At 38.7% G+C, this 12,793-nt stretch overlaps 1 protein-coding gene across 1 annotated transcript in view; it reads left to right on the top strand.

Annotated features, from left to right (window-relative positions):
• The first annotated feature begins 27 nt into the window (after window positions 1–27).
• Window positions 28–12,793, top strand: part of Lmbrd2 (LMBR1 domain containing 2) — an 81,716-nt gene continuing 68,950 nt past the window's right edge. The window contains exon 1 of the mRNA XM_052159430.1: window positions 28–233. The gene's annotated coding sequence lies outside the window, so the exon portion shown is untranslated. The remainder of the gene's footprint in view (window positions 234–12,793) is intronic.

Here is a 12,793-nt window from a genome sequence, read left to right as displayed (position 1 = left end):
AGGGCGGGATTGAAGAAGGAGGAGGACTGGCAGGCGGAAGTGGGTGGAGCTCCGACTGACTGGGAAATGTCAGCGGATTGACTGGGAGCGGGTTTTCCTTTTCCCGAAGCTCACAGGCCTTCGGGTGATCACCGCCACGGTCGCTTGGGACTGAAGGATCCCTGACCCCGGCAGGCTGCGGCGGTCGCGAGGCTTCTAAGTCCCTTCCAGACGCTGTCTGGCGAGATCTGATGGTGAGCGTGAGGGGGGCGGGACGCGTGAGGTGCGTCAGGGTCTGGGGTCCCGGCCCAGTCTGGCGGACTTAGATGTGGGGGACACCAGATTTTAAGTGGCCGCCGCCACCAGGCCCGTTTCCCTGGTCTCGGTCGCCCGCCAGGTGAGAGGCTGCGGGTGGCACGCCTGCCATCCATCCGGCCATTCGCCTTCCTCCAGCTGGCAGTGGGCGGCCCTTAGGACTGGGTCTGTGGACGCGATCCCCACCTCCCTTAGAAACTAGGCTCGAGGACGACGCACACCCCAGGGGCTTGGATCAAATCAGACAGCGTGCGAGGAAGCCTTTTTAAGCTAAATCGCAGTTCCAAGAGAAGCGATGGTTTATTTTTAAGGCAGCGGGAGCCCTCAGTAGTTCCCGCGTGGATCCTGTTGGATCCTCGTTGGGTCTCTCAAATGCAGAAGGAGCCGTGAGGATCCGCTTGCTTGCAACGAGAGACCACCCTGAAAGCTGTTTAGGTGCCTCTGACTCAACCCACAACCTCTCTTTGAATCTCTGCCTAAAAACTATGCTAATTTAGCCTCTGAAGAGGTCAGGGGGTGCGATTAGATTAGAATGACCATGCAAAATTCAGGTGTGCGAACTGCAAAAATAAAATGTGACTTTGGGGCAACAGGGGAGAGGGTAGGGGGATGCATTTCAAGTCCAGTATAAATGAAGAGGATTTATAGAGTTTAGGAAAAAGCAGGGCTACCTTCCTCAAAAACATTAGAATATTGGTTTAGTATGTTAGATTGCATACCCATGTTTTTTTTTTTTTGTGGGGAGGGCAAGATTCGTATTATAATGGAATTAAATCCTTCTTGACAGGAAGAAATTCATGAACCCTTAGTTCCTGAAAGTGACATTGTTGTAAAAAATAAAATAAGATAAAATAAAAGACCTGTTTGCAAATTGGCTTTAATTGAAATGAAGCAAGACTATGAGAATAAATATTCACAACTTTGTTACAGAAAGAATCTTAACATTAGACCTTCTGAAATAGTGTATAAAGTTATCTTTTGTTATTTTGAAAAACTCATTTGCTTTCTCTTGAACTTTGTCCTTTCTGTTAGGATGTAACTCATTCAAGAGAAAAATTGTAGTAAGCATAAAACCAAACCTTATTCAGCCCTGAATTTAGCTAAGAGTTACCAGAGAACTTAGGATATTTAAATTAGTGGGCATAAGGTTCTCTCTAGAAAAGGAAGGCCTATCAACTTTGAAATTAGGCCTCTTTATTTGCCTTGATAATGAAACTTTTTTTTTTTTTTTGCATTTCTTCTAATCACAGCTGTTTCCTTAATATACTGAAAAGGTTTATATTGGCACACATGATTCTTTTTGATAGAGGAATTGTGTCCATTGAAGATTTGGGGTTATTAGCTATATAGAAACTCCCCATAGAGATTTTAAGAGACTGGTCTTTTAAACACTATGTTGTGATTGCTGCTAATGTAAAATATTTTATTTCCTGATTAATCTTATTTAGCACATATTGTATTTCATTTTAGTAAATTTTTTAAAACATACTTTTAGCATTAGAATTAATCTGAGTCCAGAATAAAAAAATTTTATATAACTGAAAATGTCATTAGGTTGAATGATATCTAATGTTCTTTGGAAACTAAAGATAGAACACAAAGTGACATTATAAATTGAGAAAGATGTTTGGAAAAGGCAATAGTAGTGTCATTTACACAACTGAAAACATACCATAGTTACCAGGCAGTCAATATTTTCAGGGCCTCAGAGAGTCTAGAATGGACTGACCATTGTAATGTACATATATGGTATATGTGTATATGCACCTGTGTGTACAACTATTGGTCCCACTTTTGAAAATCAAATACAACCAGAGAAATACAATGGAGCATAAAGGCAGCATTGTATCATAAGAGATTTAGAAATTCCTTTTGCTCCTTCTGTTATTTAGCTTAGAAGGATAAAATGCAAGGAACAGTTACACAGCAAAAATGTTTCCAGTTGCCTATCAAATTCTATAACTTCTTTCTTCCTCAATTTGAAAGTTATCTTCAGTTTTCTTTGATTTAGTGATTTGTGATGGGCAGATCAAATCAATAACAAAAATATCCTTATTTGTCCTAGCTTTGTAGTTCTCCCATGAAAATTAGAAAAAAAAACCATATTGTAATCTAAATGAAATAATTACCCACAGAGTAAAAAGTTAAATTCTATATTAAACATGACTTTATAAGCATTGACCTTGATTCATTTTGAAGAATAATAGAATATTTTAAAATTATTCTTTATGAAAATGGAACCATAGAAATTATTTAAAACAAATTGTATTTTAAAAGGATGTCTAGAGAGGAGACATGAAATTGAAATCTGTCCTCTATGGTCAGGATGCCTTAGTTTGGATCTGTTTCGCCACATACTGTTGTGAGAACTTGGGTAAATTACATATCCACTCTGCCAGTTTCTCCTTCATTAAGCAAAATTTCTAACAGTCTTTTCTTACTAGATTGTGGGAACTAGCTAAACAAACAAACAAGTAATATACAGTACATTAAATCTTCAAGTTCATTTGTAAAAACAATACTTTGTGAGAAAGGAGTCTCTAGATACCAAAGTAATTCTTACAATTCCTACAACTGAAATCCTCAAGGTTTGCTGAGAGTTTAGAGTTCTTACCCACTGACCTGGTTGTTCTCTCCAACCTTTCAAGCCTTGACAAAGATGAATCACTGGCTCCGGCCTCTTGTCACACTTGGGAATCCTAGTCACCTGGTTTGTCAGATCCTCTCTTAGAGGAACCAAAACAAAAACAAAATCATTCTGACTTGTCATCATTTTAAAAGTGAAATAGTCTCTTGTCCTATTGTCTTAACTAAAATTCTAGCTGTGACGTGTCCTTAAGCATGAGAATAATGATTACATGGAAATTATTTCTTATTAGAGTGGGTGAATTGCTTTCTTTTACTTTTATCATTCACTTCTTGTTCTGTTCATATTAATTCTTTGTAGGCTCTTGAGTAATCTAACTTTCATTATGTCATATAGATGAGTTAAAATAACGTATTTACATTAATACTGCCACTGGGCTGTGGCTCAGTAATAGACAGTTTGTATTCAGGTATCTGAAGACCCTGAATAAAAGACAAAAGGAAAACCAACTCTGATGAATTCTTAGATCTTGATGGCCAAATTTTTTACCGGTTTCAGTATTTGGGGGTTTGACAAATTTTTGTCAGGTTTTTTTTTTTTTTTTGGTTTGTTTGTTTTTTGTCACTATTTTGGTTGGTGGTTTGTATTCTCGTCAGTATCTACTATATCTTGCTCTTTTCCTCTCTGTTTTTGAACATTTGGAATTCCTCAAATTCCAAAATTATCTTAACCTTTAAATTTTTTTCACAGTGAGTTTAGCATGTAGAACTTTTAACAGTCACAACATATATAGAAGACAGTACTCCTGAACCATTACTTTTAGCAAGATGGTTATAAAAGCAATTGAAAATAATAGTCAATAGTATCTTGATCATTAGAAAAAAAGGGAGTTAGGTTTTAAATATTTAAAGCTTTTGGACCTGATGTTTTAAAGGGTACAATCTGACTACTTGTACACTAAAGTTTGATCAGACAAGTCAATTGACATTTGATTTTGAGTAAAATCAACTTTACTACTATAGCATTAATGCCAACCCATGAAAACTAAGATGCTTCCAAATACTAATTATCATCTCCCTAAACCTATTATTGTTTGAAAAATATGTCAACCTTTATTGTGATCAAAGGCACATTTTTCCTTTGGCTCTTGAAATCTTTTGCAGAGTTATACATAGTAACAGTTCAGTAAATGTTCTATAGTAGAAATCATTCTGATTATGAGTCTAAATGATTGACATCTTCTTCCTGTCTGGCTCTGGGGTGCTTGATGCACCTTGTTGACATGGTTCTGAATTGTGCTTATTCTCTTGCTAGCAAACAGATGAACTGTTTAGCTGCCTTGCAAACTGAAGGAAATAATGCTAATTTGTTGTAAGGGAGCAATAATTTTTTGAGCCTGGCTCATTTCTTAGAAAGGGTAAGAATGCACTTTGGGGGTTGTCGTATCAATCACAGATATTGAAAAGTAAAATGCAGTTGCTTTCCTTTCTTTTATATATGTATGTATACACACACACACACACACTCACATACATACACTTTTTTGAGGAAAGCTGATTACTGAGGGTAAAATCAATACCTTGAGACCTTTGGAGCAAGTAGATATTTTCTAGAAGACACAGGTAAGCACCTTTCTTAGTTAAGGTTTCATTGCTGTGAAGAGACACTATGACCACTCTTATAAGGCAACTCTTATAAAAGAATACATTTACCTGAGTTTGGCTTATAGGTTCAGAGGTTTAGTCTGTTATCATCATGGCAGGAAGCATGACAGCTTGTAGACAAGGTGCTGCAGAAGAAGCTGGAAGAGGTCTTTCTATATGTTGATCCAAAGTCAGCCAGTAGAATGTTCTGTAGACAGCCCAGAGACTGGAATTCTACACTGGGAGGAGCTTAAGCATAGGAGACCTCAAAGCCCACCCTTACAGTGGCATACCTCTTCCAACAAGGCCACACCTCCTAATAGTGCCACTCTCTGTAGGCCGGCATTCAAATACATGAAACTATGGCAGGCAAACCTATTCAAACCACCACACATATATTCAGGACCTGCTTTGTGTCTGGAACTCCTCCATAGTGTTTTATATATGATTTGCTTTTTATAGTCACAGGTGTAAAGTGCTCATCCTCATTTAACAGCTTACCTTGCATAAAGTTATACAGTTGTCTCAAGACCAGGTTTGCCAAGATATATACTATAATAAAACATGAATTTTAAAAGAGTTGTAATATTAGACTAATACCCACCACAAACTATGTATATTTAACCCTACATATTATAATGACTTTAAAATAACTTAATATAAAATACTATTATTTTTTGCTAAAGGTTTAAAACACATACATTCAAGGAAACACAAAGAAAAAAGTAGAAACCATTTTTTCCATAACCATGATCACCATATTTTGTTTTATTAAATCTTTGTCCTTAAGCATGTATGTGTGTTGTGCTCCCTCAGGCTGTCCCTTCTGCTGTCTCTGAAGTGATTGCTCTCTAGCCTTCTATTTTTTTGGGTGTGGATATATTGTGATCCTCAGTTCTCATCAATAGTGTTGCTGTTACCTTTGACTCAGTCATAGATCCCTCCTCGATCCTATAGGTTGTGACTAGTTAGGTAGTATGATTACTTAGTTATAAAACCTTTGGCTCTTTTCCTAAAAAGCTCAACTGGCAATGGTTCCTGGACTGTTTATTGCAAACACTTAAGTTCTGTGTTTTCACATGTTATACTATAGTAAAAATGAGCAGTGTAGATACATCTTTAACTCCCATTTTGCTGTTTCTTTTATGTATGTGTGTTTGCACATATGTGCATATACATGCTTGCATTTATGTGTTTATGTGTGTTTATGTGGGTGTGCAAGCATGTGTGTGCATGTGGAGGCCAGAGAACAACCTCTGCTTGTTTCTCAAAGCTGTCCACCCTTTTCTGAGGTGGAGTCTCTTCCCAAGCTTGCTGGCTGAGCAGCAGTCAGCAGGATCAACCTGTCCTCCTCCTCCTCCTCACACCAGAATTAAAGTGTGCACTCCCACGCTGAGCTTTGTGCTTTGGTTTATCTTGAGAATGAGCTATTTGAAAAGGAATTGCTGCCACAAAGGTACATTTTTTAAAAAGTGATTTTGATATGTATGGCCAAATTGCGGTTCCATTTTTAATATGACCAGATTTTTTAAGTTGACAATTATTTTTTACAAACTAATATATAAATAGCTAAATTGTGTAGAATATAAGATACCTTGCCTTTCAACAGATGTATTCAGTTGCAGCAATCAAAACAAGCTGCAGGAATTTGTAGGTAGTAATAGAAAGTACTGTCATTCAGTACTTAAAAGGTAATTCCTCCTTTGAATCTAGCTTCAAGATTAAAGATACAAGCTTTAAACACATGCTTTCACGTTAGGGGAACCCATTGAATTTCCAGTTTCATTGAATTTCATCTGTGTATTAATGACACAAAAAGAAACTTGAATGATGTGGTAAACAAAATACTGGACACATAAAGATAGCCATCCCTTCATAGCTTTATCTGGAAATAAAACGGGAGTATCCAGTGTCTGAACTCCATATGTCATATTACCCTTGATGAGTAGAACTAAATTTTGCTTACTGTGAATTTTTAGGGGAACGTCTACCTACTGATACCTTGGGTTAGGCTCCCAAGCAGAGAACTCTGTTGAGCTGTTTGTGCTGGCCTATTTGATCCCAGAAACTGTGATAAGAAGCAGTTGTTCTTCATTGCTGCACTGATAGAATAATACCCTGGCTATGAGGAGACAGTACAGCCAAACTGTGAGATGAAAGACCCACAGTTATGTTTTAACTTAAAACATTTTAACATACTGAGAATGAGAAACTGAGATGCATAGTCGAAATATTAATATGGCATGTTAGTAATTGATTTTGCCGTTTGCTGTTCTCTACCATAATAGCACCGATTTGGCATCTTTAAGTATTTAATGTTGTCTTATCTTTTTCTGCAGATCATATAAATGTATATCTATTTTTCAATTTATATGGGTATATTCCTTTGTTATTAATAATCTTAAATATTATTTCTTTTATTTTGGTAATATTTGGCCATTGAACACTTCTAAATAGTTAGGATTTGGAGGGTAATGTCTTCTTTTGTTTCTTTGTTTGTGTCTCCCTGTCCCCCAGCTCACTCTGTGGACCAGGTTGGCCTGGAACTCAGGGAGGTTGTTCTGCCTCTGCCTCCTGAGTGCTGGGACTAAAGGCATGCATTGTTACCCTCCCTACTACTGGCTGGAGGGTAATTCCTTATACTCCTCTTGGTTTTTTTTTTTTTTTTTTTTGTACTATTATAATATTCCCGGCACTGGAAAAGTACAGGTAATAAATAGGTAGATAGAAGTATACAGAAAGTTTCTGGTAAAAGTTATGTTATACTTAGACTGATACGGAGTAACATTTATTTTATCTCTTATTTTAAAAGTGTTTTTATACAATACATTTTGGTCATGGTTTTCCCCTCTCCAAGTCCGAGACCCTCCCAGATCTCCACCCACCCTACTTTTTGCTTCTCTCTCTCTCTCTCTCTCTCTCTCTCTCTCAAAACAAAAAAATCCCAAAACAAACAAAAACCAAAAAAACAAACTAATAGAAACTAGTATTAAAACAAGCAGAAGACCAAGAAGCCACCCACCCCCCCCCATAAAAAACCAAAGCAAAGCAAAGCAAATGAACCAAAAAGTATACACACCAAACAAGAAAAGAGAAACAAACCATTGAGTTTCTTTTGTGTTGGATAACTACTCTTAGACATGGGGCCTGTCCTGCAGTGTGGTTGATAGCCCAGCGACATTCTGTTAGAGAAAATTGATTTATTTTCCCTGAGTGACAATGTTTTTAAAGGTGGTCCTAGGTTTCATCAGCACATTCTACTTACACTGTCATCTAGTCACTTAACGTATGCTTGCCTTAAATATGGTTGAGTTACATGGGTTTTTTCCCCCTTGAATATGTTATTTAAATTTTTCAATAGCAGTTGATAAGGTACAAAGCAGAGAAATTAATTTATAAAATTTATTGTAACAAGTTTCAAAGTTCTTTTGAATTCAGCAATAACAGTGTTAAGTAATGAAGAAAACAGTAAAATTTGTGTAATCAGTCATTATTTCAACAGATATTTCAAATATGCCAGATACCACCTTAGAGATCTCTGCTTTCAGAGTCTACTACAGAGGGCAGTACAGAGTTAAGGAATAAAGAGAGGAGCTGGGGGGCTGGAGAGATGGCTTGGTGGTTAAGAGCACTGACTGCTCTGCCAAAGGTCCTGAGTTCAAATCCCAGCAACCACATGGTGGCTCACAACCATCTGTAACAAGATCTGACTCCCTCTTCTGGTGTGTCTAAAGACAGTTACAGTGTACTTACACATAATAAATAAATAAATCTTTAAAAAAAAAAAAAAAGAGAGGAGCTGGGAAGATGGCTCAGTCGGAAAGTGCTGACGCCCAAGCCTGAGGGCACTTCACAGAGCTGGGTGAAGTGGCCTGTGCCTGTTACTTTACTGAAGGGGAACAGGAACAGAGATAGTGACTCTCTGAAGCTGTTAGCCAGCTCACTACAGGGTAGAAAAAAAAATGCATATTGTCTTCAGTTAGCTTCTTCTTCTTCTTTTTTTTTTTTTAGAAGAAGAACTTCTATCTTAGGATTTTACTGCTGTGAACAGACACTATGGCCAGGGAAACTCTTATAAGGACAACTTTTAGTTGCGGCTGGCTTACAGGTTCAGAGATTCAGTCTAGTATCATCAAGGTGGGAGCATGGCAGCATCCAGGCAGGCATGGTGCAGGAGGAGTGGAAAGATCTACTTCTTCATCTGAAGGCTACTAATAGAAAGCTGACGTCCAGGCAGGGTCTTAAGCCCATGTCCACAGTGACACACCTACTCCAACAAGGCCATACCTCCTAATAGTGATACTCCCTGGGCTAAGTGTAGACAAACCATCACATTCCACTCCTGGGCTCACATAAGTTTGTTCATACACAGGAGTCTATGGGGGCCATATCTAGCCATGGCATAATTAAATGTACATTTAGTCCAACTTCCAAAGTCCTCATAGTCATAGCAGTCTCAACAATCTTAAAAATCCAAAGTTCAAATCTCTTCTGATCCATCCAATCACTTAACTGTAATCCCCAAAGCAAGGCAGGAAAACAGCTGGGCAAACTCCAATCTCTACATCTCCATGTCTGATGTCAAAGCTGTCTTCAGATCTCCAACTCCTTTTTCATCTTTGTTGACTGCAACAGACTGCTTTTCCTGAGCTGGTTCCACTCCCTGTTAGCAGCATTCCTCAGCAGATAACCTATGGCTCTGGCATCTCAAAACTCTTGGGATTTCCAAGGCAACTTCAGTGTTATAGCTATTTGTTTCAATGTCTGGAATCCACACATGTTCTTCTGGGCTCCTCCAAAGAGCTCATTTCTCCAGCTCTACCCTCTGTAACACTCTAAGCTCAGGTTGATCCACTCCACTGCTGCTGCTGTTCTTGGTAATCATTCCCATGGTACTCATCCCATCTCCGATACACTGGCATCTTCTGCTGCAACTAGGCTTCACCAATAGCCTTATAGGCTCTCTTCATAGTGCCAAGCCTCAAATCCTTTGCATGACTCCTTCAGTCCTGGGCTGTTGACTGCAACTGAGGCTGCACCTTAACCAATGGCCTTCCCTGGCCTCTCACAGTGCCAAGTCTCAGCTGTTCTTCATGATGCCTTCATGCCTTCACAACCAATACCACCTGGGTGATTCTTACACATTACCAAGTCCAGCTGCAGCATGAGGTACAACCTTGGCTACCTCTGGAGCACAGCTTCTTTGTGCTCCCAGAAAACACTTCCCAGAATATTTCACCTCACTGATGTTGGTGTCTTAATCACTGCTAATTTCTTAGTTCCAGCTAATCAGCATCAACCGTCCCAGTAATCCCTTCTATTCTAGACTCTAAAGCCACAGACACATGGCATAAGCTGCTGAGTTCTGCTGCTTGCTGGGGCTGGAACTTGGCCCCCTTGTTCTATTACACTATCATCAGCATTCTGTTTTCCAACACCTTCTCTGCCTAAGCTTGGCTGTCCTGGAACTTGCTCTGAAGACTGACTTTGAACTCAAATCTGCAGACCTGTGTTCTAGATACTGGGATTAAGGGTGTGGTCCACCAAGCCTGGATTTAAGTTCTTCACTTAGAGCCTACTCTGTCCCAGGCTGGCATTGAACTCAGAGATCTGCTTGGCTTTATCTCCTGGCATTAAAGGTATGTATCATACCTGGACCTAAATTTAGCTGGAAAGGATGTAGCCCCAAAGTCCCAACTCTCTCTCTCTCTCTCTCTCTCTCTTTCTCTCTCTCTTTTTTTAATCTTTTTTAATCTTTTTTTTTTTTGTCCCAACTCTCTTAATCTGCTATCTCCTAGAACACAGGATTTGGCTCCATTTCACTTCCTGGTGCCCCTTCCCCTTTAATACTTCAACCATATATTTGTATTTTTTCCTTTCTCAACTTACTTCTTTTCATCAAAATGATCTTCATAAGAGTGAACTTTAGTGACTACATAACAGAATTTACAACAGGCAATTTTGAGACTTCCTTTGTCAATGCAATTAATCTAAATCTCTACATCTTAGTCTTAGGCAGACTCTTCACACAAGGGCAAAAAGTAGCCACATTCTTCACCAAAATACCACAAAAATAGTCTCTAGGCCACATACTGAAATTGTCCACTGAAACCTCTGGGGCCAGGTCAAATCACTCTCAGTAACAAAGTCCTCCATATTCCTACTAGGATAGCCCATTAAGCTCCATTTAAAGCATTCCACTGCTTTCCAAATCCACATTCCTCCAAACAAAATCATGCTCAGGCCTATCACAGCAATACCTCACTTGTACCAACTTCTATCTTAGTTAGGGTTTTACTGTTGTGAACAGACACCATGACCAGGGAAACTCTTATAAGGACAACACTAATTGGGTTTGGCTTACAGGTTCAGAGATTCAGTTCAGTATCATCAAGGCAGGAACATAGCAGGCATGATACAGGAGGAGCTGAGAGGTCTACTTCTTCATCTGAAGACTACTAGTGGAAAACTGACTTCCAGGCAGTTAGGGTGAGGGTCTTAAGCTCATGTCCACAGTGACACATCTACTCCAACAAGGCCACACTTCCTAATAGAGCCAGTCCCTGAGCTAAGCATATACAAACCATCACAGAAGTTAAAAATCATTTGCTGATGTTCCTGTTGTACATTTACAATTAAAAACTATTTTCTAGGTAGGTATGGTGGCCCATGCCTGTAATCCCAGTACTTGGGAAATGAAGGAAGGAAGTATTCAAGGTCATTCTTGCTAATACTGACAAGGATTCATGAAACCCTATTTCAAACAAACCAAACAACAAAATTGTCTCAATACTGAGGAAGAAGAAGTAGTAGAGTTAGCAGTTCAAAGCCAGTCTGGTCTGTATAATGAATTAGAGGTTAGCTCAGGCTCCATAGCAAGACCATGTCTTAAAACCTTAGAAAAAACAAAATGACTTTACCCAGTATCCGTTGGTAAAACCAGTTGTGGTGCCATATGCCTGTCACCTCAGTATTCAGGTAATTCACAGTAGCAGATGGATGAGCCCAACGTGGCTATGTCATGATTTTCAGTCCAGTGTGATAGATAGACCCTTTGTAGTAGTAATAAAATATAACAACAACAACCACCACCACAACAACAATAACAAGAAGTAATAGCAGCAGCCGTGGCAGCAGCTTCTTTCTACATAAAGTAGAAAAGTACCTTTCTAAAGAAAAAGTAAGATCTACACAGATTAGTGGGAAATGGTAATCTGTAAAGCAGATTATAACAAACTTTAAATCATGAAAGTTGAGTTTGACAAAGCACAAAAGGATAATGTTCCAAAGAAGTTACTGTTGAATGATGTTTCTGGTGGTGACTTCTTTTAGAAAATGTTAAATTCTTGGCTATGGATGATCTTAGAAAGCTTTATTAAATGTAACTTCCTAAGATAAACTTATTATCTAATTTTCTAGGATAACTTTTATAAAATATTTTGCCAGGGAACCCCCAACCAAGAAACTATTTGCAGTTGAGACCTGCTGGGAAAGGTTTTCCTGGGAAAATCAGTTTTCTCCAATGGAGTGTCATTAGATATATCAGCCACACTCCAGGGCAGCCTCCTTCACCAGCTGGCCAACACGAATGGGCTCCCATGCTCTTTGTTCTCTCTGTGTGTGCCTGTCTCTCTCTGTCCCTGTCCCTGTCCCTGTCTTTTTCTCTGTATGTGTGTGTTCTTGTCTCTTTCTGTCTCTGTCTCTCTCTCTGTATGTGTGTGTGCCTGTCTCTCTCTCTCTGTGTGTCTGTCTGTCTCTCTCTGTCTCTCTCTCTCTCTGTATGTGTGTGTGCCTGTCTCTCTCTGTGTCTGTCTCTCTCTCTGTGTCTGTCTGTCTCTCTCTGTCTCTCTCTCTCTGTATGTGTGTGTGTCTGTCTCTCTCTGTCTCTGTGTGTATGCACCTTTTGTTTGGTATTTTTGCCTTACAGTTTTTTATTTTTATTTTTGTGTCTTTTTGTTTTATGTTCTTTACAGAGAGAGAACATGGAGTTGGGTAGATTGGGGGCATGAGAATCTGTGAGGAGTTGGGAGAGGAGAAACAATATGATCAAATGTTTTTAAGTTAAAAATAATTTAAATAGTTGGCTAGCATTTACAACATTAAGAAACGTACTCAAATGATATATTAAAATTGTGTTAATGAGATTTTAAAAGTGATAATTCTTTCTTTATTCCTGCTAGCTCCCAAATAAATGAGACAGAGATTGTAAGACTTATTTAATCTAGCTTTATGGCACAATAACCGAACACAATAAGTTTATTTTAATCCT

The sequence above is a fragment of the Apodemus sylvaticus genome, chromosome 16 (assembly GCF_947179515.1).
Source record: "Apodemus sylvaticus chromosome 16, mApoSyl1.1, whole genome shotgun sequence".
NCBI classification, from domain to species: Eukaryota; Metazoa; Chordata; class Mammalia; order Rodentia; family Muridae; genus Apodemus; species Apodemus sylvaticus.
Note: the sequence above shows the minus strand (reverse complement) of the source record. Positions and strands in the feature narration are given on the sequence as shown.